Below are 24762 nucleotides of genomic sequence, written 5' to 3' on the forward strand. Positions count from 1 at the left end.
CTGCTGGAGCAGGAGGGAGAGGAAATGAAAACAAAACAAAAACACATGAAGCCTAGCAGGGCTGGCCGGGGAGACACAGGGACCATGACACTTTGCATCAGGATGTTTCAGCTTTGAGTACACAAAGGTCAAAACATCTACAATGAGTGATCTGAAAAGAAGTTAAACCTGTTGAAAACAGCAAGTTTTCTTTTTTTGAAGCTCCCACACATCCACAAATACGAACTTCCACCCAGGGAAGCCAGAAGATTTCTGGGACTCTTGAAAAACGTTGACATTGATCTGCTGTTGGAGCAGCTGATGATGAAAAGCCATCCTAAGAAGCTTTAGTGATGATTTGCTTCTGATCAAATTAAAGTGCTGTAGATGCTTCATCTATTCATCCATGCTCAAATGGAAACTACTGGAGTAGCAAACACACAAAATAACCTGGATCACAGCAACACTTATGAGACATGATTTATTTTTTGTTGTGTTGCTTAAAACGTCACAAAAAAATGATTTAATGAGGCTCATGTGCTTTTACATAAGTGTCACATCACCACCGACTGTGGTATGAGATGTCTTAAACCCATCCTGTGTAGAGCTTTTGAGACTGATGATACTGAATGAATAGTGTTTTCTCATTTGTATATTGTATGTATAGTCTACAAAAATGGTCGTCACTCCATCATATTTGTGAGAAACATTTGAGCTCGTTGTCCCGGATGTTTGGGACAAGACGTTTTTACCTGCCGGCTCTCATCGTCTCACTGCCGCTCCGAGCAGCAGCAGGAGCACATTAGCGTGTCGGCTTTCGCCTGTTATGCAAAAACAGAGGGGAAAAAAGGCCTTCTAATAACGTCTGCTGGCGGAGGAGAGGAGAGACAATAACAGAGAACACATTCAGACAGATTGCCAACATGAGGAGCAAAGTGACTGCGGAGTCTGAGGGGAGTAATATTACAGCCATTTGGCTAATAGCCACTGCGCTCGTTACAGAGGCTTCACACAGACAGAACAAACAGTCTGAGGGAGAGCTGCTGAGACGACGGCAAGAAATCAGAGCATTTTAGCCAGGTGAGAGTGCCGTCAGTCAGCAGGTGTGAAATGAAAACTGCACCCTCCAGGAACTCTCACAGAAAAACTCCCTCACCTGCTGCATAATAGGCAGGTATTTATTCGATATTTTACCAGAGGTCACTTTTTAAACAAGCAATGTCTGACGCACACACACACAAAACCAAAGTGTGATCATGAAGATGCTTGAAACAAACTGGGTGTGTCACCTGAAATAGGTACCGCCCCAAATCTGTTCTGCCAGACTCCCTCAAAACTGCAAAACAGCACAAAATGCCCATTAATGGAAATAATGAGCAGTGTAATGTGGACTGTGGGGTGTAGTGAGTGCACAGGTGCAGAGCAGTTAAAGAGGGGGTAACACACTCAAATCAGTCATTCAAAGTCATTCATGTATTTACAATATAAAACAAAACATTAATTAAAAGTAAGTTTAAATAGAAAAAAATACATAAGAACCAACTTAAAAAAAAAAAATCAAATATGACCCAGTTGTGACCTAAGTGAGAATTCGGTACAACCAGCAGCTCTAAAAACAACACATCCTGAAATTCCTCCTCTAAAGGAAGAGGTCCCGTCCCTCCTGGCAGCAGCTGCCTGCCTGCCACTGCACACTGTAGGGCCCTGGTGCATCTACCCCGTCGGCTCGTCAACTCCTGCAGGTGCTTCAGCAACAAGTGGACCCACTTTTTCATGGCTCTGTGCCTCCAGCTCCTGCTGCAGTGTCATAGTGTGTCCTTGTAAAAACGCACTGACCCTTCCAGGGCCTCCCTGCCATGGCTGCTACTTAAAATTTGTCATTGTCCTTTTTCTATGCTTTGTGGCTCTGCTGTGTGGTTCTCTCTCTATAGTGCTCTCTTTTAAAGACTTCTAAAGACTGCTGATATATACAAGTTTAGGAGCACGTATACATATATAACATCTTTCTTCATACATCATGTGTTCACATGCCACTGCTGCATTAAAATTGGTTCTCCTTTAACAGGTTATAGAAAATGGATTGATCCATGATCGTGGCTTTGATAGAGCTTTCTTCCTGTTAAAAGGAAGTTTTTCCTTCCTATATAAATAAAATTGGATCAAACCCTAAAAAAAAAAATTAAACTCTGCATCATATTTTATTGTATGTATTTGTTTGCAGCATGAGCAGCTTGGATAGTCGCTGCCTTCATATGATGGTTCCATCTCTTTAGTGCCAACTTTGGGGGTAAAATATTTGCAGGTGCATACAGATTGTTATGAATCTCACCCCACACGTCCCCAGAAATATTTGGGATTCATTAACAAGAAAAAAATCAGACATGATTTGGATGTCTTAAGTCTATTCTAGTAAGCCTAAGCATACTGAGAAATCTTGAACTTCTAAATATGTCAGGGATTTAAAAAACAAAACAAAACAGCTAAATACTTGCTCTAGTGAGTATTTGTGGCAGCAGGATGGTATATTTGAAAGTGAGTCAAAATAAAGTCTACTGTGTGTTTATGTTCATGTTAATGGAAGAATGCATCGCCTAGTCCATTCACAGAGGAATGAGACGTCAGGCTCCAGACACACACAGTCCTTGCTGGTAGGACACGTTCACTGCCACGTGAAAAATGTAGATTAATGCTGAAACCAATAACTAAGGAGCTGAAAATGGGAAATCTGACAAGTCCAAAGGAAAAACATGAAATCTGATCCAGTTCAGGCTGCATGTTTTAAAAGATGAACTGCTGGGAGATCTGGGATGGGGGGTATTCCCACCACAGATAAAGAAACTTTCCAAAGATTTTTCATCACAGCAGAGAAGAAACTTCCAGTCACAGGAAATCGGCTCGTCGGGTGGATGTGAGAGGAGAATGACTAATTATGAGCAGAATGAATAAGGCCATGCGGCTCTATAACTCAGCCTCCAATCTGATATTTAGAGGGAGTCATATTGAACTGGTGACGTTTTTGATTGGTAAGCACAATATTTACTGAGTAATATTTACTGAGTAGTGCCTCAGCAGCCAGCTCTGCTTATTAGAGCAGATTTCCAGGCTTGGCGGGCGGCGGCGGCGGTTTGGCAGCCGAGGCGCTCAGATGTGGATGTGAAGGTAAATTTTGCCGCCGCCCTCGGCTGTCACGGGGAATACGGATAATTCACTACAGGAGAAAATGGCACAGATTGCAGATTCTCCTGAGTATACAGGGTGTGTGTGTGTGTGTGTGTGTGTATGTGTGTATTCTCATCGTGCTGCAATTCTGAAGAAATGCTGGCACTCAAACAGAAATCAATGCTCCGCACATGTAACTTGTTTGTGGGTTTGTTTTCTTCTTTGTCGTCTTTTTGTTTCTCGCTCGATGTTCTTTACCAAACTCCACCGCACCGACGTCTTGCTCTGAACCGCAGCAGCTGGCTTCACCTCCCAAGGAAAGAAGAAAGCACGGAGATTAGATGGGCCCAAACAGTTTGGGTTGTAAATCCCTTCCCTTCAGACCAGCAACATTTCTCTTTTTCTACTTTTCTGTTTACTGAAATTCTCTGGAGACGTTTTGTGCCAGAGAATCGTCAGGAATTACAAAATCAACACTTTCTAACAAAATAAAGGATGGATCGTTTTTCCTGTCACCAAACGCTCGGTTCGTCTTTGGGTGTCTCTTGATGTTTGACTGATATGTTTGTTCATTAGGGACTTGGCTGTCTGTCATTTTGCAATACAGGAATGCTCAGCAAAATGAAGTTGTCACCTCTTCCAGTGCCACACACACTAAGTGCATAATAGTAGCACGACAGGAGTGCACAGGATCACAGCTGCAGATTTCAGAGGGAGATTTTAGTCACTGCCAGGTGTTGCCTCATCATTGCGTTTTCAAGCTTCGTCGGTATCAGTGTGTCATAAGTGTGGAATTTCGGTATGTGAGTATTTCAGTCACCGTATTTGAAGAGGAAGGTCATTTTCTCTTTTATAATAAAGAGAAATGGTGAATAAGTCATTTAGGGGCTCAGTGAGCATCAGTCGTTGTCAGAAAGACGTCACAAACAGGAAGAAGCAGCTGAAGTTTAGCAATAGTAGCTAGCTACTATGCTAGCTCACATCATTTTCCACGCTGGAAAATTCCACAGTCATTTTTCTTTCTCACCATATGAAACTTTGTGTGAGTTTTGTTTTTGACTAACAGGGTTAGCTTTAAGTTGCTTTAGTCATTTAGTGTATTAAATGGCTAATTTCTGTTCAGTGGCACTGATCATACTCTATGATTTGATTTTGTATGACGTTAGCCTTTTGTGCCATCAGATGGCCCATCTCAGCCTGGCCTCCCTTGGAGATGTGGAAGTGTAATACAGCCTCCACCACATTTAGTGGGGTTCCTGTTTTACTATGTTACAGTCCTCAGTGAGGAAACTGCGGATGAGACCATGTTTATTAAAATGTCAACTAAAGCCTGAAAAGATTTGAGCTTTTGTTTCCTCCACCTGCATATTTCCATTTAAATCTGCATAATGTCCCATCAACACAACCTCAACATCTGCTGAGCAAAAAGTCTCCTATTTCTGAAGCCGGATGATTTATCACTTTTAGCAAGAGATACATGAAGTGCTGCCTGTTGCTGTGAGAAAGCTTAAGAATCAAACTAAACAGACTGAACATCTTTTTATTTTATAGTTAAAGGACTAACTAACTAACTAAACTGTACATGAATCTGCTGGTGTGGGCCTTTAGCCTTGGAACAAGAGCTACAGCACCCGTGAGAGGTTTTTCCCCGTTTTTCTCCTACCTTAGAGATCAGAAGAGAAAAATGTGATTCTTCCCTCACACACACACACACACACGCACGCACGCACACACACACACACACACACACACACACACACGCACACACACACCGACATACTTCATTCTTAAAAATAAAAGACAGCCACAGAGGATACATCTAATCTGGTGGGTTTCATCATTTTCATCATTAAAACGAGGAGAAACGAGTCTCAAATTCTCTGGAAGTCCATGTTTGAAGAGAAATGTCAAAACCTTGGACCGTGAATAATTTCTAACGAGCAGCTCCCTGTGATATTTTGTTGACCTATAGCTTCAGCAAATATCCATGAAATCAAATCCATTTAAGAACAAATCAGACTAACTGCACAGTAATCAACATTATTCTTTGTTACTGTCGAGCTCCAAAGAAAAGATAGCGCCCTGCCCTGCTGCTGTGTCTGAAAGTCAGGTCTTACATCAAAAATGAAGATGGAGCAGTGAGTCCCTGTCCGCCGGGGGTAGTGTTTCTTTTCTTTAATTACTGGACTGAACCTCTTTCTATGTAATCACAAACAGAGCAAGTCAATGCACTAGATGGAAGATTATGTACTTGAATATTTGGCAACACAGGAGCTGGTACTTAAAGAATAAATAATTAAAAATTCTTTCTTTATGGATGCTGTGATTTCCATTTGCTGTGATCAGCTGACCAGTGCTGTTTCTAAGGTTTTCTGCTGTTGGACATTTCAGACATTTTACATTATAAAGGTGGAATCTTCATAACAAATAACATCATCAGCTGATATGCAAATCTCAGCCAACCATAGATCTGTCTCGAACCAGGGGCCACATTCAAACACCTCTATTCACTTACTTGGACAGATTTTATTTTAGCCATCAAGGCAAATGAAAACTGCACCCGGTAAACTTTTCTGAATTGGTTTGCATTGGTTTGCTAACTACTCACCAGTCTGTTCTGCACCATCCAAAATACTAAATACCACAATACTGCAGCTGCCCAGTTTAACCTGCTCTAATCTTTGAATACTCTTCAGTTATAATGCCAGGAAAAAACAAACCCAAGAAACAAAACATCAATGCACATGCGCTACAGTCAGCTGATTTCAGCTCATGTGCTGGAGGGGGGAAGTATAGCCACACAGGTTTAGAGGGGTGGAGATGAAGGACAAGAGTGTTGTTGTAAAGTGGAAACTGCATCAAGCAAAGAAACAACCACATTATATTGCTAACACACTTTCAACTTTTTATAAGCACCTACACAGAGAGCATGCTAATGCAAAGCTAGCCCAGTACCCAGAGTGATAATCAGTCGGACCCTGATTTTCAGTGATGAGCGTTGTGGAGCAGGGAAATTATTTTACTGCTATTGTTAAATAATTGTCATCATTACCATTGCATTAATAATATAATCTGGAGTTTATATTGCATTCAGGGGTTAAACAGTGTCTCTTTCAGAAAGACTGAGTTGCAGGCTGACAGGAAGTTGTATGCAGAAGTGAAAGCAGGAAGTTATTTTGAGCCGCAGGCTAAGACGAGGCTTTAACAATGTAACAGATAGCTTTAAGAAGGCCTTAAGCAGTTATGACTATTTCATACACAATGCATATCTGTGCTTATTAAAGAGTTGGAGCTCGGTCAATTAATTGGGGGTCGGAAGCTTTGTTCGGCGCGATGTTCGGACAATCTATTGTGCAAGTGACTTGGAGCCATAGAAGGAATTGCAATACATGCTTACAAAACACTTATATATCAGATCATTTTATATTAAGGTTTAAGTAGAGGTTCTTGGTTAAAACATTTATTTAGTAGAAGACATACACATAGTCTCAGTGAGCCTCTGGTCTGGTAAAAGGTCAGAAGTGCAACAGGTGAATTGAGAAAGAGCATTTGAGGACGAGACACAGACAGTAGGTGAAGAGGTGACACAAAGAGCATGTGAGGTCGTGACACACACACATAGAGTTAAATTTATTTAGAGGAACCGTCCTTGTTGTCTCGGCAAGAAAGAGGAACAAGACAAGAACTGAAAGGAAGACAGGAAGGGCTAGCCATGAAAATAGAAGATGATTTTCTAGGTGAAAAGTCATGATGATGTTGATCTGATCTATGTATAAAATGTACCGGTGACGCATGAAGGGGCGTCAGTAAACAAACCCTGATGCTATAAAATATCTGTTCATGCTTTGATTGAGTCGAGGACTACTGGCTGTCTGCGTACAGAGTGTCTTCCCACGCGTGTATTCATTAAAATCATTGTTTGACCAAAGACCTTCTGGACCATGGGTGGTGTGTACTCTCCTTCCTCAACTTTGAACCTTAACATTTGGGGGCTTCGTCCGGTGGTTGAGGAGGGAGGATTGGAGGTTTAGATGGAGAAATTTGGTCTGAGGTGGTCTGACGGGCAGACATGAATTCCAGTGGTCGAAGTGAGTGGGCATAAGCCGGCTTATCCAAAAGGTAAGGCACTACCTGTTGAATTATTTCCAAAGTGTGCCAAATTGGACATGATAAAATTTAAGTCTACTCACTGAAGTTACTGGTGGATGTCTGTTTTGATTTTGATGAAAATCTCATGAGTTGATGCAGTTAGAGTTCTGCTAAGAAGAAATGAAAGCAGTAAAGTCTGCTAAAGCAGTTAGAGTCTGCCAGGAAAAGTTTAAATACTGGGTTGAAGTCCCAAAGAAATTGAGTTAGAGTCTCAAGTAGTTTGGTAGGGAATTGGTTATTGTGTTGGTTAGAGTCCAAATTTGGTCATAAGAGTGGACCTGAGCGGTCATTTTGTGAGTTGGAGTCTCCATTGACCACTAGGTTGCACCTGCCTCAGTTATACACTTGTTTCGGGTGTTGATTGTTGTTTCAAAGTATTATAAATTATTCTAGAACGGCAGTTCGAGTCTGCTAGGAAGCGCAGTTCTCGGAGGTAATGCTCCCTCCTGGCCGAGGACGCTTGGCCCTGACCTATCGGCGAATAGGGTTAGTACGGTTGGCAACCGGGGAGAACTTGGGAACCTCCAAAATAGCTAGGAGTTAGAGTCTCCTTACCGTTTGGAACGGTACCTGCGCTTTTTTGGACAGGAGAAGTTGGACTTCGGGCGTGTAACTTTAACCTAAAACTTCAAAGTTTGGGTTGGTTGACGCTTTTAAATTGAGTTAGGGATTTTAGAGATGAGGCCAGAAACAGTTAAAGTCTTGATACTGGTTAATTGGTCGCAAAAAACTCAGGGAGTTTATCCGCTGGGCGGTTATTTTAAATTTGTCGAAATTGGTTAGGCGCTAAAGCTGACAGATCTGACAGTAGTTGTAAATATAAGACGTCTTTGTAATATAAAAGATCTGTGTGAAAGGAGTCTGAGGCAATGCTGCTGCTATTTTTAGACGGTGTGTGTGTGAGTGAAAATGCAAATGAGTAAGCAGTGAACTGTTTAAGCCACAGTTGGTTTTACAAATACTGCTGCAAACATTGTTGAGTGTGTGTTTCAAATGCCATTTATGTTTATTAGAGGACTATAAATAAAGTTTTGAGTTGCCGTAGTGGATGTATAGTAATTGACTGAGTTTGGATGTAGATATATAAATATATTGAGTGCACTGTATATACTTAAGACTAACACATCACTTTCAGTAGTAACTTTTCTCCAGCATTAGTTGCTGGTGGGTTTATTTTTTCAATTTCTTGTGTGTGCGGTGAGAATTAATGGAGGTTTCAATTTTTTGTTTGTTTGTTTTTTACTTGCTCTTTTTGATTATGACAAGCATGTCTAAAATACTCTTAGGAAATTGTGTTTTGAGTTATATTCTTCAACTCTAGTCACAGTTTAAGTGTGAATGCGGTGACTAGAAGGTTTTGAATGATGAATGAAGGTGTGAGAGGTATTTCTTTGGTGATGTAAAGTAGGAGGTTTTAAAGTTTGAAAGTGTTTTTAATTTAAGAGATGCATGAGTGATGTTATGAGAGTTTGAGTTTCTTTTTCTTTCAGTTTAAAACACATAAGTACATACACTTGGTACACCTGTTTACTCTTTGACTTTATTAAAACAGATGGTGTATTTGAGTTTGAATTTCAGTAATTGTATGTTGATATGGTAATTTAGTTTTATGTTAGGTGAAGGAGATGTCCATCTCTGCGTCTTGCAGGATCGAAAGTGAAAGTTGAAGGTTGTGATGTGAATGCTGTGAGTACTCGATTTGAATGATTCTGTGTGAGGTGTACAAAATACTAAATAATAATAACACTATGAAAGTTGATAGTAGAGTGAGTGCAAGGTGATGTGTGAACAGAGGAAGTCTGAGAGAGAAGTGTGTGCGTAGGCAAAATGCAGAGTGTGTGCGTGAAATAAGGGAGTATTGTTTTTACATCAAGGTTTAGCAGAACTAAAGTAGAACGTTATAAACAAACAGATAAATAAAAGTAAAATGAAGAGAGAAAATAACTGACAATTACATTAATGAATAGAAAACACACATACACAAAGTGCCATATGTGAAATTATTCTAGGAAAGGAGTCAGAAGTGAGATAGTTTAATATAAGATGCAATGAAGGAAGCAGCTTACACTCCTTTAATTTCCAGAGCCAGTGTGTTCCCTCCCCTGCCCACTTGGGCCCCGTATCAGGCGAGTATGGAAGGCTGGATAGCCCATGACGGGTAAGATCCCACCTCGAAACCCTGGGACAACCTAAGGCAGGCACAGTCACGATTATTCGCCTCACTCAGTCCCGGTGAGCTCCGACTCACTGGTGAGATGAAGTGAAGAGGATGGGACCTCAAGGGGTAAAGCCGCTGGGCTAGGGTGGAGGTGGAAAGTGGCAAGTGGAGCCCTACCTTCTGGCTGAGGACAAGGAATGCTGCTATTTAAGGTAGGAAATCAGAATTTGGGTTAGTAAATTTGGGAGGAGAAAATTGACTGTTTAAAGGCAAAATTATGAAGGAGTCTGACACACTGCAAAAGCAACATATGCAAATTCACATACACAAACAGAAAATGCATTAAACTTATAAAGACAAGACAAGCTCATGGAGTTCAATGCATAGACACTGATTAAACCTGGCTAAGAACACAAACACAGGCAATGAAGAACAGCTTGCTATTTTGTATGAATGATACAATGGTGTGAATGTTTAATAAAATACATTTGTGTTTGTAATTGAGGAATAGAAGAAGCCATATGACAAAGGGGGTTATGTTTTATGCTGAATTGAAGTATGTTACAGAGCATAAGGGGGTGATTTTTGTGTGCAAATTGAGTGGGTTTAATGAGACTTTTGGTGTATTGAGGAGGTGAAATTATGTGGTGGCAAGACTTGTGTGTTTAAGGTTGTTGTTGTTATTTTTGTTTTTAATAGAGGGAGTTTTAGGAAACATGGACATGTCTGGGAGGGGCCCACTATTTTGTAACAGTGCACTTAAAGAAAACCTGTCAGGGGATTTTATTTTGTTTTTATGAGCTAACAATCAGCTCTATTTTTCCATTTCTGTTTTAAGCAGGCCTGCAACAGTGAATAACGGCGCTGAAAATTCTCGGGAAGAGCAAATATAAGGCGGCTTTCCAGATTACAATTGGCTGAGGAGAGCTACCTGTGGGGACTGATCAAGGTCGTAAGTCCCTGTAAAAAGGATTTTATGCGAGTCAATCCAGTCCAAAAGCATAAAGAAATATTTTCCTATGGAAAATAAAAAATGACTGAGCTCATTTTGCTGAGGGTGGAGTATCTGATCGTGCGGGAAGCTCCACTATCAGCAAATACATGGTGTGACTGCATGTAAGTGAATGTGTGACTGAATGTGAGTGAGGGTGAATAAATGTGGACAAACAATTTGCTTTTACCAGAGAAAATTTCTGTTTTGTTTTATTAAGTGGGGTTAGATTATGGGATTATAGTATATTGTTGGGAGGATGCCAAATGCTAAAGGGGAAATATTTTTTGATATAACTCAGTTACCATTAATTGAAGAAACACATGACTGATAACTGTTCTGTTTTAAGTTTATTTTATGATATAGATTGGAACATGAGTGAGGAAAACTGAGCATTTTTAAGTTTTGTATAGTATCTTGACACATGAAATGTATCAAGATAAAGGAGGGTTTAGGGTTTAATAATTTAATTGTTTAATAATTTAGGATCATTTTAGGACCTTTTGGGTTTTTGATCATTTGGATATGGTAAAACTGAAACTGTTATTTTTAAGTTAAGGTTAAAGGATTAAAAGTGAACTTGTCACGGTTTGCGAGGCAAGCCGTGTGGAGTTGTAGAAAAGGACCCAAAAGGCGGCAGCTCTGGTGCAGGTGAATATTTATTTACAACGGTGGGCACAAAACAGCACTGGTGGAAAAACAAGAAACCGGAAACCTAAACTGGGTAAGCTAATAACACAAACCAGAAACGAGACGCAGGGAGACCGAGGGGAAACAACACAGACAAACCAGCAACTACCATAACAGAAGACACAACTTAAATACACCCAGAGCACGGGGAGAACACAGACATAACAGGCTGGGGGAAACATGGAATAAACACAAAGAGAGACGAGAGCTCATAAATACACAGAGGGGCACAAGGGGGTAAGAGTCACAAAGGGAAAAAACACTTAGGGAACACCACAACAGGACACCTCAGAAAACCTGGCCTAAATAAGGAGCGAAAATACAAGGAACCAAGAATACTGGGCCAACATGGCCCAGGACCATGACAGAACTGAATCCTGTTTAGAAGATACAATGCCAGTTTTTCAAAGCCGTGAATAAATATTAGAGGGAAAATTAGTGAGGGTTGAAGGGGTAGAACAGGTTTGATTTTTTGATCTTTAGAAGAAGTGGTTATAATGTAGGCTTACACATACAGATATTACATAGGAGGTATTTTTAGGATAAAGGGGGAGCTTATAAAGAGAAATGATTTTATACATATTGCATTTTTTGATATGAGTTATTGAAGTTATTGAAGGATTGCACACGCTTACAGACACAGAGTTAAGAAACACACATGACAGTATTGATTCCAGGCAAAAGGCCCTAAATTCATTTAGCTTTTTGACTGAACTTAAAGAAGGACCAAAGAGGAAGGAAAGCATATATTTTGGTTAAGTCTGATAAATTAGAATTAGAAGGTATTGTTACATTAAAGGGAGCAAATGAAATAAAAAAGGCTATACCAAAAACAGGTGATAACATAGGAAATGTGAGGTTTTAAAATGAAGTTAGTGTTAACACACAGGAGTTGTTTCAAGGCAGCATTTAGCTATGATGAAATATATACAGGATGTTGATGATCAGATAAGGGAAAGTAGAGCGAGCAACTGGACGTGAAACCAGCGCTTAAAGAATTTTAAAGTGATGAGTAACGTTGAAGAATATACATAAATACAAGTCAATAAGTTAAGAACATAATTAGGATCAGGCTTTTGATTAAAGAGTCCCAGATAGGATAAGTTAGGGAGATGCAAGAAAAGGTGTTTTGTTTCCTTTGCAGAAGATCTCGGCGACCACAGGAGGGGCGAGGATCCTGGAGATCTCGAGGCCTGCTGAACCACAATGTATTGCGACCTCTGGTGTTCCAGAGGTCGTGAGAGGGAGTGTGGAGCAGGGAAATTATTTTACTGCTATTGTTAAATAATTGTCATCATTACCATTGCATTAATAATATAATCTGGAGTTTATATTGCATTCAGGGGTTAAACAGTGTCTCTTTCAGAAAGACTGAGTTGCAGGCTGACAGGAAGTTGTATGCAGAAGTGAAAGCAGGAAGTTATTTTGAGCCGCAGGCTAAGACGAGGCTTTAACAATGTAACAGATAGCTTTAAGAAGGCCTTAAGCAGTTATGACTATTTCATACACAATGCATATCTGTGCTTATTAAAGAGTTGGAGCTCGGTCAATTAATTGGGGGTCGGAAGCTTTGTTCGGCGCGATGTTCGGACAATCTATTGTGCAAGTGACTTGGAGCCATAGAAGGAATTGCAATACATGCTTACAAAACACTTATATCAGGTCATTTTATATTAAGGTTTAAGTAGAGGTTCTTGGTTAAAACATTTATTTAGTAGAAGACATACACATAGTCTCAGTGAGCCTCTGGTCTGGTAAAAGGTCAGAAGTGCAACAGGTGAATTGAGAAAGAGCATTTGAGGACGAGACACAGACAGTAGGTGAAGAGGTGACACAAAGAGCATGTGAGGTCGTGACACACACACATAGAGTTAAATTTATTTAGAGGAACCGTCCTTGTTGTCTCGGCAAGAAAGAGGAACAAGACAAGAACTGAAAGGAAGACAGGAAGGGCTAGCCATGAAAATAGAAGATGATTTTCTAGGTGAAAAGTCATGATGATGTTGATCTGATCTATGTATAAAATGTACCGGTGACGCATGAAGGGGCGTCAGTAAACAAACCCTGATGCTATAAAATATCTGTTCATGCTTTGATTGAGTCGAGGACTACTGGCTGTCTGCGTACAGAGTGTCTTCCCACGCGTGTATTCATTAAAATCATTGTTTGACCAAAGACCTTCTGGACCATGGGTGGTGTGTACTCTCCTTCCTCAACTTTGAACCTTAACAGCGTTCAGGCTTGTAGCCTCTGTTTCTACCTGTTTGTGTTTCTGAAGTGGAATAACTCTGTCGATGCTTTAAAGTGTCTGTGCTAGATTTGGTCTTTGCTTTGTTTTTATATAAAAAAAACACTACAACAATATCGTATGTGAGTCCTCATTAGGATTGGGATTTGTGTTGATGTGTGGGGCTGTAGGCTGAGGTTTATTGTTAGCTGATGACAGAGTAACAAGAAAGTAATAACAGAGCAGTGTAACACTTTCTTCAGTGAATAATTAGCATTAACGTACTGCATTACTTTTAAGAACAGCAACAAGTGATGTGTAATACATTACTTTTCTTTAGTAATGACGTCAACACTGGTAATCAGCTCCTCCATGGCCAATTCATTTCAATTCAGATTTATTTAACTAGCTTGAACAACAACAGACACTTCAAGTCACTTTTCATTGTAAGGTAAAGAAAGAAGCTCCAGCAATCAGATGGCCCCTATGTGCCAGCATTTGGCAACAACAGGAAAGAAAAACTCCCTTTTAACAGGAAGAAACCTCAGCTTTAGGACGTATCTTTATTTGCCCCTTCCTGAGCCTAATGTTAGCCAGAATGTTTTTTTAATGTGTAACCCCAAAGCGTGAGCTAATGTTTTAAAGGTGTATCTGAAGCTGTGAAAAACTCCTCTGTCCAAACTTTTTTCATGCCAGATGTCAACATGAAAGAAAATGTGCAGAAATATAAGAGCAAAGTAAAGTTTCTATTCAAATAAATCAAAGTCTTAACAAACCTCATAAACTAAAGGCATATTTATTCAACTATAACATATAGAGGAATGAATGAAATCCACTGTATTTTGCAACATTACATTTTACATTGGTGAGATCTCTTTTTGTAAGAATCAATATGCTCGGAGCTGAGAGACATAGATGGAAGAGAGTGGGAGGCACTGGGTATGCTGAACAGTATATATTATGAATGAAAATAAGGCCAGAGAAGGATGCCAAATATAATCAATCAAATAAGGAGTTTGAGAGCAAGGTAAAGAACCGAGGAGAGGAGAAAACTAAAATGAAGGAGTGCGAATGAAGGAGAGGAAAAATAAAGGAAAAGGACTCGGGGGTACGAGCTAGAGGAAGGAGGAAAGGTTTGTCTGAGGAGTAGCAGGAGGAAGGGCGGCGTTCAGTGCATCACTGCAGCAATGGAAGAGAGAAAAATGGACTGAATGGATAGACAGAACCGGGAAAGGAGGGAAGTTCACCCATGCAGGGTCAGTGGGAGTGAAGGGGAGTACGAGGGAGGAGGAGGCACTGCGCTGGGGGATATTATCCGTCAGAATCACCCTCTCCTCCCGTCGAGTGATTGATACAAGTGCTGCCTCTGGAGGCCCTGAGGGGAGCCCCAACCCCTCACCCCTTCCATCCATTCATCCATCCATCCCTCCTTCCAGTTCTTCACCCCTCCTCTGTTTTCGCTCCTCAGCAGGCTCCTCAGTGGCCTGCCCTGGGGCCGACAGTGATGGAGAGAGGCCGCGAACATCAGAGACACAAGGGAGGAAGGGAGACCGAGGAGGAAGGAGGGCTGGTACTGTCCGAACTGCAGAAGCATGCACCATCTCATGGTAGAGCTTGTCCACTTCCTCTAGCTATCATGACCTCAAGGAACACACACTTTCTGTCATAAAAGAAAATTATATAGTCTTGTAAATATTGCTGGGTTTATTTCAGAGCATGAATGTGAATGATTCTCAACTCTTTTCAATCTAATGTTTTCACTTCAAAAGAGGGTCCAAATGCAGCAACACGAGGGGAGAAGTTGACTTCACTCGACTAAAGACGATACAAGATCACTAAAGTACAAACAAACAAAGAGAGTCAGCAGACAAACCGCAGCAAAGGTTAATCTAATGAGGGATAAGCAATCGGAAAGGCCTGGAACGACACAAACACAGGAAATCACACCAACAAAGATACACATGGTAAATATTATCACGATGAAAGAGAAAACCACAGTCAGAAAGGTTCAGCTCACTTTGGTTAAATACATCTTTTGTGTGATTTTTGTGGGGAGACAGATATTTTTTCAGATCTGAGAAGGAGAACATGTTCATGCTTGCAGCTCTGTAGTTCAGTTAATTCATTTAATTTCAGTGTTATTTATACAATATAGTTCGATGCTCTACCAGCACACTCCCAGTGATGTCAGGTGGGTGGGTGTGGGACTTGTGACAGACCTGGAGCAGGTAGAGGTAGTTATATTTTACCAATTAAAAACAAAACTTTGCACAAATTTTAGCTCCCATCGTCAGCTGCTCTCCTGATTCAGACAGGAATAATAAGCAAGTAGTGTCCTGTGCATTAAAAACAAAAGCCTCTCAGTTATCTCAGGTAACAATTCAGCTGCTTGACCAGTGGGAAAAGAAATCTTCCCACAATCTCATTATGTCCCATAAAATGCATAAAACCATAATTAATGCATTAATGTAAATGGCTCTTTGTAATGCATAATGATCCTGAGGGTGATCTTGGTCCCTTTAAACAACTTGAAGTGCATCTACAGCGGCTCTTCTTCCTCTGCAGGATGGTGCAGGTTCAAGTGAGGGTCGTGTTTTTAGTAAGAGCAGCCATTATTCCCTCTAACTGTGAATTTGCATGAACCCGCTGAGGTCAAGTTTGTTAGCTGCTGTTAACGCTGCCGTCCGGCTCTCTGCCTCCTACTCTGCCGCCACTTCACCGCCACGCAGAAAGGAGCTATTGTTCGTCATTTTGACGGAGAGAAGGGAAGGAAAAAAGGCACATAACTGCAGGCGCTGTGTGAAATGTTAAAATGGAGATTAGCCCGGCCACCGCAGATCTCGCTTATAATGATTAAACATCGCGCCTTGCATTTCAATGGGAACACTTGTGGCTGCGAGCGCTCTGATAAGGCTCTGGTTTAATTCACACATACACATGCAACATTTAGACCAAAGAAAGGACATGCTTTCAGAGGGGGAGCAAGCGCTGGTTTGTTTAGATGCTTGGCTACGGAAGCCGCCTCTGTCAGAAGAAGAAACACGACTCCAACAGAAAATCAAATGCGACCCCTCTAGCCTTAAAAATTCTCAGAGAAGCTTATCAGCGTTGTTTTAATTCTAGCACGTTATCGGTCGTTTTACGTGGTTAAGAAAGACAATAATGCACTATGAAGTGGAGCGCTTTGCAAAGAAAATGGCAAAAATTCATTAAACCTGACCCAAAACTGTTTTATTGATATAATTATAGTGACATCGTGCAGCAGTACATGATGCCACTAAATGCAGTGTAATTGAATTAATCAAATGCAGTGGGAGACGTAATCAAAATAAACCGTCTGTATGCTCTCTCCATTAGAGGAACAACATCACAATGAGCTCTTTATCCAAGGCAAATATAAATTTTTTAGCAGGGATCAGCCTCTCTCCAGCTTTACTACCGAGGCAAAAGTGCCTTCACGAGTGTTTAACTTTGTAATTGCACCACATTCGCGTTTGGTGATTCCTCCACAGTATGCCCAAAGAAAAGAGTGACTCAGACGCTTGCGTCTTATTATAATATATCGTAAAATTGTTTCTTGTTAATCGAGAATGAGTGACAGCAGTGAGGGAACGTGGCAGCGAGCCACTGATTTACCACTGAAGTACTTTTGTAAGAAACTTAACATCTGAACATCTGTCACAACATATTTTATAAAACCCAATTTTTGCACTGCTGATTCATATTTATAAGAATTAATTTGAGAAGAATGTAGCCTGTACATTCAATTCAATGACCCAACAGTAGGAGGACAATGTGTTCTTATGTTAGACGGTAAAATCTTCACCAAGAATTGTCCTTTTTTTTTAAGTGTTTAAAACCACATTTTAGAAATGCCCTTTTTGCTCCCTTACCCACCTTCAGGTCGTATGTCAATGATCATTTTCTAAGTTAAAGTTGTTTCTTGTTCAGATCTGCTTTTAAAATACTGAGATAGCAACAAAAAATGCAAGGCTTCACAATGGAACTCTGCTCATAGGCTAATGCCACTTAACAGCCAGAAGGCAGCACCTCTCTGTGGCAGGAAGTTTTACAGAACAAGGTATTCTGTAAGAACCTGAGAGAACCAGCACAGTTCAGCAGCACTTTGACCTTGATATTGACTGGTTGTATGGCAGCTGTGTCAGAATAAACTGAAGCAATATGTAACTACATTTTGCACAGGAAAGAAGTCTGCTGGTGCTAGCACTGCAAGTGATTGTCATAATGGACGTTAATAAGGACTCAGGAGCAACTGGCGGTTAAATGATCTTTATTACAAAAGGGAACACCAAGGAATTAATTAAAGGCAGGAATAACTGACTCAGAGAAGTGCTGCTTGACTGGAATGAGGCAGGGTTTTCTGTTGGACGGGAGAACAGCGTTAAAAGAGGTCCAGGTGAGTGTGGGAAAAAAAGACCATGTTGACAGTGTTTATTTTAGGAATTTGAGTTCTTACTTGGTTTTCCTTCAGTGTAAACGTGGTGGAAGTGTGCAGGTGAGGAGTGAAGGAGCGGTGGAGAACAAGGATGTCAGCAAAACCGTTTCCTGCCAAATGAAGCGTGACTAGCTCGAGTTGAGCAGGTAAGTGAGGCGGAGCTATTTTGAGAAATGGAGGCATCTGACTTCAGCCATCGAAACCTTTACTGGAAAATGAGAATAAAGCAGGATCACCAAGGAAAAAACGGTTACCTTGATTATCACCTGATAGGTAGCAATAATCTGGCAAACATTGGAGTGCCAGTAGGCCCTTAAATACTGCAAACCTTAATTAGTGGAGTTCGTCTGAATCCCGGCAGCATCAGCACCGCCCACAGGGCGGGCCAGCGAGAGAGCCCGGTCCACTGCTCCACCTGAGACTTCGGGGAAACAGAGAGAGGAAAAATGGAGAAAACCCTCCAACCCACAGAAACCATGACAATAATACCCACACTTAGCAAACTAATTATAATGTCTAACCTCATCTATTAAATCGCATGCAGTTTTGACTGTTAAATTAGTCAATTAGATTTTTCTCTCTCCTTTAATCAGCTGATCAGGAAGGGGACGCCCCCCTGGAAAAACACTGTGTACACAGCAGTAAAGTCTCTTTTTTTTATTTCTTTTATTTCTTTTATTTTTTGCCTATGGAGGGATTACATTGTTGAATCAGTGCTGCAAACTAGTTTAACACACCCAAGAAAATGCTTCCAGGGATTTTAGAGTTGCAATGCGGGAGGGGCGTGTGCAACTTGTAAGCAAAGTATAAAAGCGGCTTCCACATTAACTATTAAAAATGCTGCTTTATTTGCTGGGGGCAGGAAGTGTTGTTTGTTCCTGCAGAGCATTTTTGCTGCTTTAAATTGGATGTATGCTAACGTATTGTTTCAGGGTTAATTCCATGATGTGCTTCTTTAGCTTCAGCTCTTATTTTCCTCTTTTATGATGCCTTTGGTTGCATCATCACGTCCTCATTACAGTCATTACATGGGAACTACACAAAACTCTCTGTGTCCCGTTGGCCCCTATTGCTTTCAATTTTGGGGGGGAAAAAAAATTGCTTCCCAAAAATGTAACACCACCATCCACTTCTCCTCTCTAGCCTCCTCTGCGTCTTCCAGCTCAGACTAGAGTGTGAAGCAGGCTGAGAGAGGCTGCTGATTGTGGAAGTCTCAGCTCTCGAGTGTTTAGAGGATGCCTCTTTATGTTTCTGCCCACTGTGATTTTTAAAATTCATTTTAGAATCTTTTGGAGAACCCAACCTTAACTATCATAATCATCGTCATCTTAATGTGCCCCTGTCACCTTTAAATTGAAGCTTCGGCGTATTCGATTTGTTCTGTTCCCTCTAATTTTCCTGCTGTTCTCTGCGGTTGCTGCTGCGACCTGCTTTCACTGCCGAGAATCAATACGGTTTTATCTTACATTATTATGTTATCATCTACTTCCCATTCTAGGTATGCTTTACACCCCTGCCTCAGCAGAACCACACGTAGAGATGAGCTGAGGTCAATGGGAGAAATGAAGAGAATCTGAGAGACAAGAAGAGAAAAGGCAAGAACAGAAAGGTGAACGAGTGCAGGTAGAGGAGGAAGCAAATAGAAGACAAACTAAACTGTGAGACCAAAAACACAAAAGCAATGTTGGGAAACAAGATGGTGATTGCACTGATGCTTTTGTGTCTACATGTTGAATCTGAAGTTGTTGGAGAGCCCAGCATGCAGTTGTTTTGGTCTGTTCACAAACACCTTCCTTGGCATGATGGCTCTTTTTCTTTTTCAATAGAAAGTGGCCCTGAAACAGGTTTGAGACAGCACTACCTCCGAGGAACACACACACACACACACACACACACACACACACACACACACACACAGGTTTCTGGGGGGGGAGGGGGATTTGGCTGGAAGAAGGAAAAAATCAACAAAGCCGTCAAAATGAAGGAATGAAGGAAACAGGAGCTGAAAGAAGCTGAAAGGCAGGAATAAGCAGAAAGATAAAGAGGCAGAAGGTTAAGATGGCAATGAAGATATGATGGACGGTAAAAGTGGAGAGAAAAATAAAGGAGCAAACAGGAAACAATGATGAAGGCAAGGACACACAAACCATTGATGCAGTGAGAGAGAGGGGACAGAAGGAAAGACTGGAAACACGGAAAACAAACGATAAAGATGAGGGAAAATAGAGAAGAGCTTAAAAGGAAAAAACTTGGTAAGGAAGAAAAGAATGCAACAAAAAAAAAAGATTAGAGAGAAAATTGAGGGAATTAAAAGGCCAGATGGGGCAATAAGGTTTGGAAGGACACAAGTGAAGGAAAGGCAACAGGTGACAAAGAAGTGAGAATAAAGTATAAATCACCAAAAAGTAGAAGAAAATAGAAGAGCAGGAAAAAAATAAGGGAGAAATTAAATGTGGGGGATAAGATGCATGAAGTGTGCACGACTTGGGCTGCAACAGTGAAAGCATGGATGAGGAGAAAAGGAGGAGGATGAGGCAAGTGAAGACAAACAGTCTAAATAAACTAGAAGATGAGAAATAGGGTAAAGTGATAAAAACCTGTGGGGAAAAAAAAAGGGGGGAGAAAAGCAACCTGCTGCAAGTGTGACATCCTCCTCAAAACAAGCTGTGATAATATTTTCTTTTTGTTGTTCCCAGAAATATTGTGCGGCAATGAATTTAATCATTTTGCCCTGAATTTCAATTTACTGCTGTAATGCGATGCAACAGCGCTATAAGCACAGTGTCAAAGTGCCTTCCTCCGAGTCTGTTTGATATTCCTCGTACACAGCAGCCACATACAGGGTTTGTTTTTATTGAAATGTGATTGGGTGGTGTCTCACTTTAGGGCATGACACTCTGCAACTTGAGGATTCACGAGTCAATTTCCTGAAGTGGAATCCAATAACGCTGAAGAAACCGAGGCGAGGTGTTTACGACTCCTTAGGAACATCAGGTGAGCGACGCTGAAAAGGCTGTAAGTCACTCTGAAGATGGAGCTGGAAACGTTTTATGCTGAGAATGGGAGGAAGTATACCCGTGGAAACTGTTCATTCTCCATCGCTGGGAAACCGGGACAGCAAAATCTGCTTTTTCTTCCCATGGAGAAACCGAGATCGTCCTCCGGGAATTTAGGCTACAAATAGGTTACAAAGTGTAGCTGAAAGTTTGATCAGTCAGACCTTCTTAATAATGTGACAAAAAAATAAATCACTTTAGCAGGTTATTGGTATCAGCCAATGCAAGTTATTTATTTTAAATTGGACAAAGGTTTGTGGACTACAGAATAAGGAATAATGGAAGTCCAACAAAAGGACACTTGGAAAGAGAGGTCGGCTGTTTCCTGAGGTTCTGCTTTCAGCTGATATTGATCAGAAAATACAGCCTTCCCAGCAGGAGGCCATAGATGTTCAAATTTCCACATTGGCACAGCTGGGATTAGATTTAACTCTTTATTTAAAAAAAATCATAGATTGAACCTTTGTATGTCATTTCCATATTTTGACGCTTGGTTTGGGATTTTGCTGTCTGCAGGAAAAAATGTTTAAAAAATACTTGGAAAGTAATTTGCAATTCAAATTACTTTAATTACTTTAATTACTTTAATTCAGTCTTGTTTTATTTATATAGCACTAAATCAGCAGCTGCCACAAAATGCTTTATATTGTAAGCTAAAGACAATACAGAGAACACCCCAACAATAAAAAGATTCCCTCTGAGCAAGCACTTGGCAATACTGGGAAAGAAAAACACCCTTTTAACAGGAAAACCTCCAGCAGAAGCAGGGTCTGAGAGGGGCGTCCATCTGCCATAGTCAAGGGGAGGGAGAAAGCACAAAAACTGGCACTTACCTGAAACTCGGATGTGCTCTTGCATTACATTTTCAGTTTCCACCAAACACAATTTTCACTCGTAACGCACTGTCCTAGTTCAGTTAGCCCTGGTTCGTGACTTTGATGTCTCAGCTCTCCACAAGTCTAATATTTTTTTATCACTATAGTTCTTTTCATCTGTCCCACAACTTCACACAAAACATCCTGTTTTTTACAGCTGTTGAACGACATGACACAGCAGGCCTGTTAAATTAAAGCGCTGCAGATGTTTAGGAGGTGGATTTGTTTGAACTGTTTAGAGATATAGTGGCATGCTAATTTGAGCTAATCAGCCATAGAGTGTGATTTAAAATGTTATAAATCTGTGCAACCAGAAGCTTTGTTTCCATCCACAGACCTTAAAATGGGCAGTTAGGTTTACTTTTATTATGCCTACATGAAAGACTCTCATGCTTTTGGAAGGCAAGAAGAGAGTCATGGTCTCAATGATCATCTTCAGACTGGAGTATTTACTCCAGGTACATAACACAGAACCCTTATGTAACCCCTCCATCAGGCTGACCATCAATCTTTCATTTAGACTCAGCATCTGCAGGTTTATGGGAAGGGACAGATGTGTCTGCAGATGTGGCTGTGCAGAGGTATAAAAAGTGTTAAATAAAGACAGCCGACGTGAAATTGTGCTTGGCATTGTCCCCGTTCTGAAGCGACACATGTAACAAGGCTCGTGTTTAACTTGTTTTTTTTGTTTTGTTTTGGTTTGTTGTTTTTCCATAACTTGTGTATCTGCAAATATACACATTCTGTATTTTTCATATGAAAGAAACTATACTGTGGTGGGGCTTGCTAATTTCTTGTTTTTGATTTATGTATGTTATGTTTTGTTTTACTTCATATGTTTATATGTTTCATATGTTTCATATGTTGTTTGTTTAATTTAAGACAAAAAAAAAAATTAAATGAATGAGAGGTAAAACTTGAGGGGGTAGGGACAAATAAGTAAATACTTCAGCCTACTCCTTTTCAAACAAATAATGGAATGATATTTTGTAATGATTGTGAAGGCACATGTTTGAAATGTTTGAAATAAAAATGAACTGAACTGAACTAAGTGAACAGCAGGAACATGAACATCATTCTTGTGACAAGCTAATGGCTGTTGCAAATTCTTTTGTGTCATCGAACCCAATTCTATTTATTTTTCACAGTTTTATTGACTGACTCATTTCAGCTTTCCTAAAAGCACATCCAGTGACTGAGAGCCTAAATCCTTGCAATCTTCCTGGAAACTATTTTAGACTTTGGTTTGTACAGTGGATGTTCACAGAAGGGAGTCTGCAATGTAAAAAGTATAATTCATGTGCAGTTGTTCAAGTTGTATAATGAGAAACGCCAGTTTGTGGGTGTTCCCTATTTTCCTTGACCCCGTTAAGCAAATATAGATGGTTATACATGTGAATTTATTCTTCAGATGCAAATATTGTCTAAATAATGTGTACATTTTGTTTTTCATATGGTCACTTTGGATATGGACGAGGGCGTGTGATGTAGATCTGTGCACCAAGACATCAGCGAACAAGAGCAAGACAAACCAGACACAGCGACAGGTCGCCTTCAAAGTAAAAGCTGCACATTTTGAAACAAGAGGTATACAAGAAATATTAAGCACAGTTCCTATGTTCATCACTTCATGACAAAGTTATTGACCTATGGATGAGTGCATGAGTGCATATATAGCAGGTATATGACTTAATCATGTTTCTTTTTAATTTCATAAACCTTGTTGGTTCTTAAAATGTTCTCTCCAAATAAAAGTTTTCACTTTTTAAAATTTGTTTGCTTGTGTGAATTGTGTCTTTTTTTTAACATAAATTATCAAGGTATTCATGTGGACACAGAGCATCACATTTACTTCAGTCAGCTGTTATTTGTGCATCAGCTTAGTAAAAAAGCGATTAACAAACTAACTCATGAAAGCAAAATTAGACCTGCTGGTTCTCTGACTTTAGACTTCAAATGCTCGTTCTCATCCAACTGTAGTGGTGTGAGCTGTGAAAACATCAGTGTATGGGGCTTTTAAAAAATAATAATAATAATAAGAATTTATAGATTTACAGTCTAATAACTATTTTAGAATAAATGAAATGTCCTCCACTGAAACAAGGATATGATGTCATCATCATCAGTGGAGACTGGTGGATAAACGTACAACTACAAAAAAGTTATCACATAGAATTTTGCTATTTCATTTTTTTCTTTTTTTTTTTAATGGCAATGCATGAGTTTGCCACAAAATATTATTATATATAGTCTTGTGGTTTGTTCACGGGGAGCTTTGCTAAGCTAAGCTGTGCAGCCATGTTCTCTTTAGAGAGAAGAGGCTTTTCTCCTGGAAACAAACCACACTTGTTCAGTGTTTCTCCTGTTTCCAGTTTTTTATTTAACATCCTAACCTGTCTGAGATCAGAACGTGCGATGCTCAAAGGCAGGCTCCACCTCAATGTGAATTTGCTGGTAGGTCCACTCATTGGAACATTGGCAAGCACCTTGAATGTTTTTCACTTGTGAATCTCTCTCACTGTAAAATGAGGAACTGCAAACTGTTTGGAAATCACCTCATAACCTACAATTTTACTCTAACACAGCTTCAGCCTGGTACGCTGTGTTGGTGACTTTAAACGTGTGATAGTGTAAATGGATCACAGACATCCTGTTACAAGGCATTACTGTATATTTGAATTGCTTCATGAAGGTAACGTAGGTCCTTGTATTTGAGTTCGTTCAGATTATTTTCTTAAAAGTGTGATGAAGGCTGTAATGTCTTCCCACTTTTATAAAATCAGAGATTTTGACGTTGGGAAAATACAGTGGCAGGGAGATTTACAGGAGGCTTTTGTTTTTGATTGGCACGTTCAGATTTGTCCCAAGAGCTTTGCTGACCTGCGCTGCACAGAAATATGCCAAAGACATTTATTCACTGCAGAAACGTGCATAGCAACATTTCTTAATCAGAAACAACGGATCCAGTATTCTAGATTTTATGCTGGCCAATAAGAGCAAGCCACATTGTTTTCTAGTAAAA

Source organism: Copadichromis virginalis, linkage group LG2 (assembly GCF_057382275.1).
Source record: "Copadichromis virginalis isolate Kocher_CV1m ecotype Utaka linkage group LG2, C_Virginalis_male_GT1.1, whole genome shotgun sequence".
NCBI lineage: Eukaryota > Metazoa > Chordata > Actinopteri > Cichliformes > Cichlidae > Copadichromis > Copadichromis virginalis.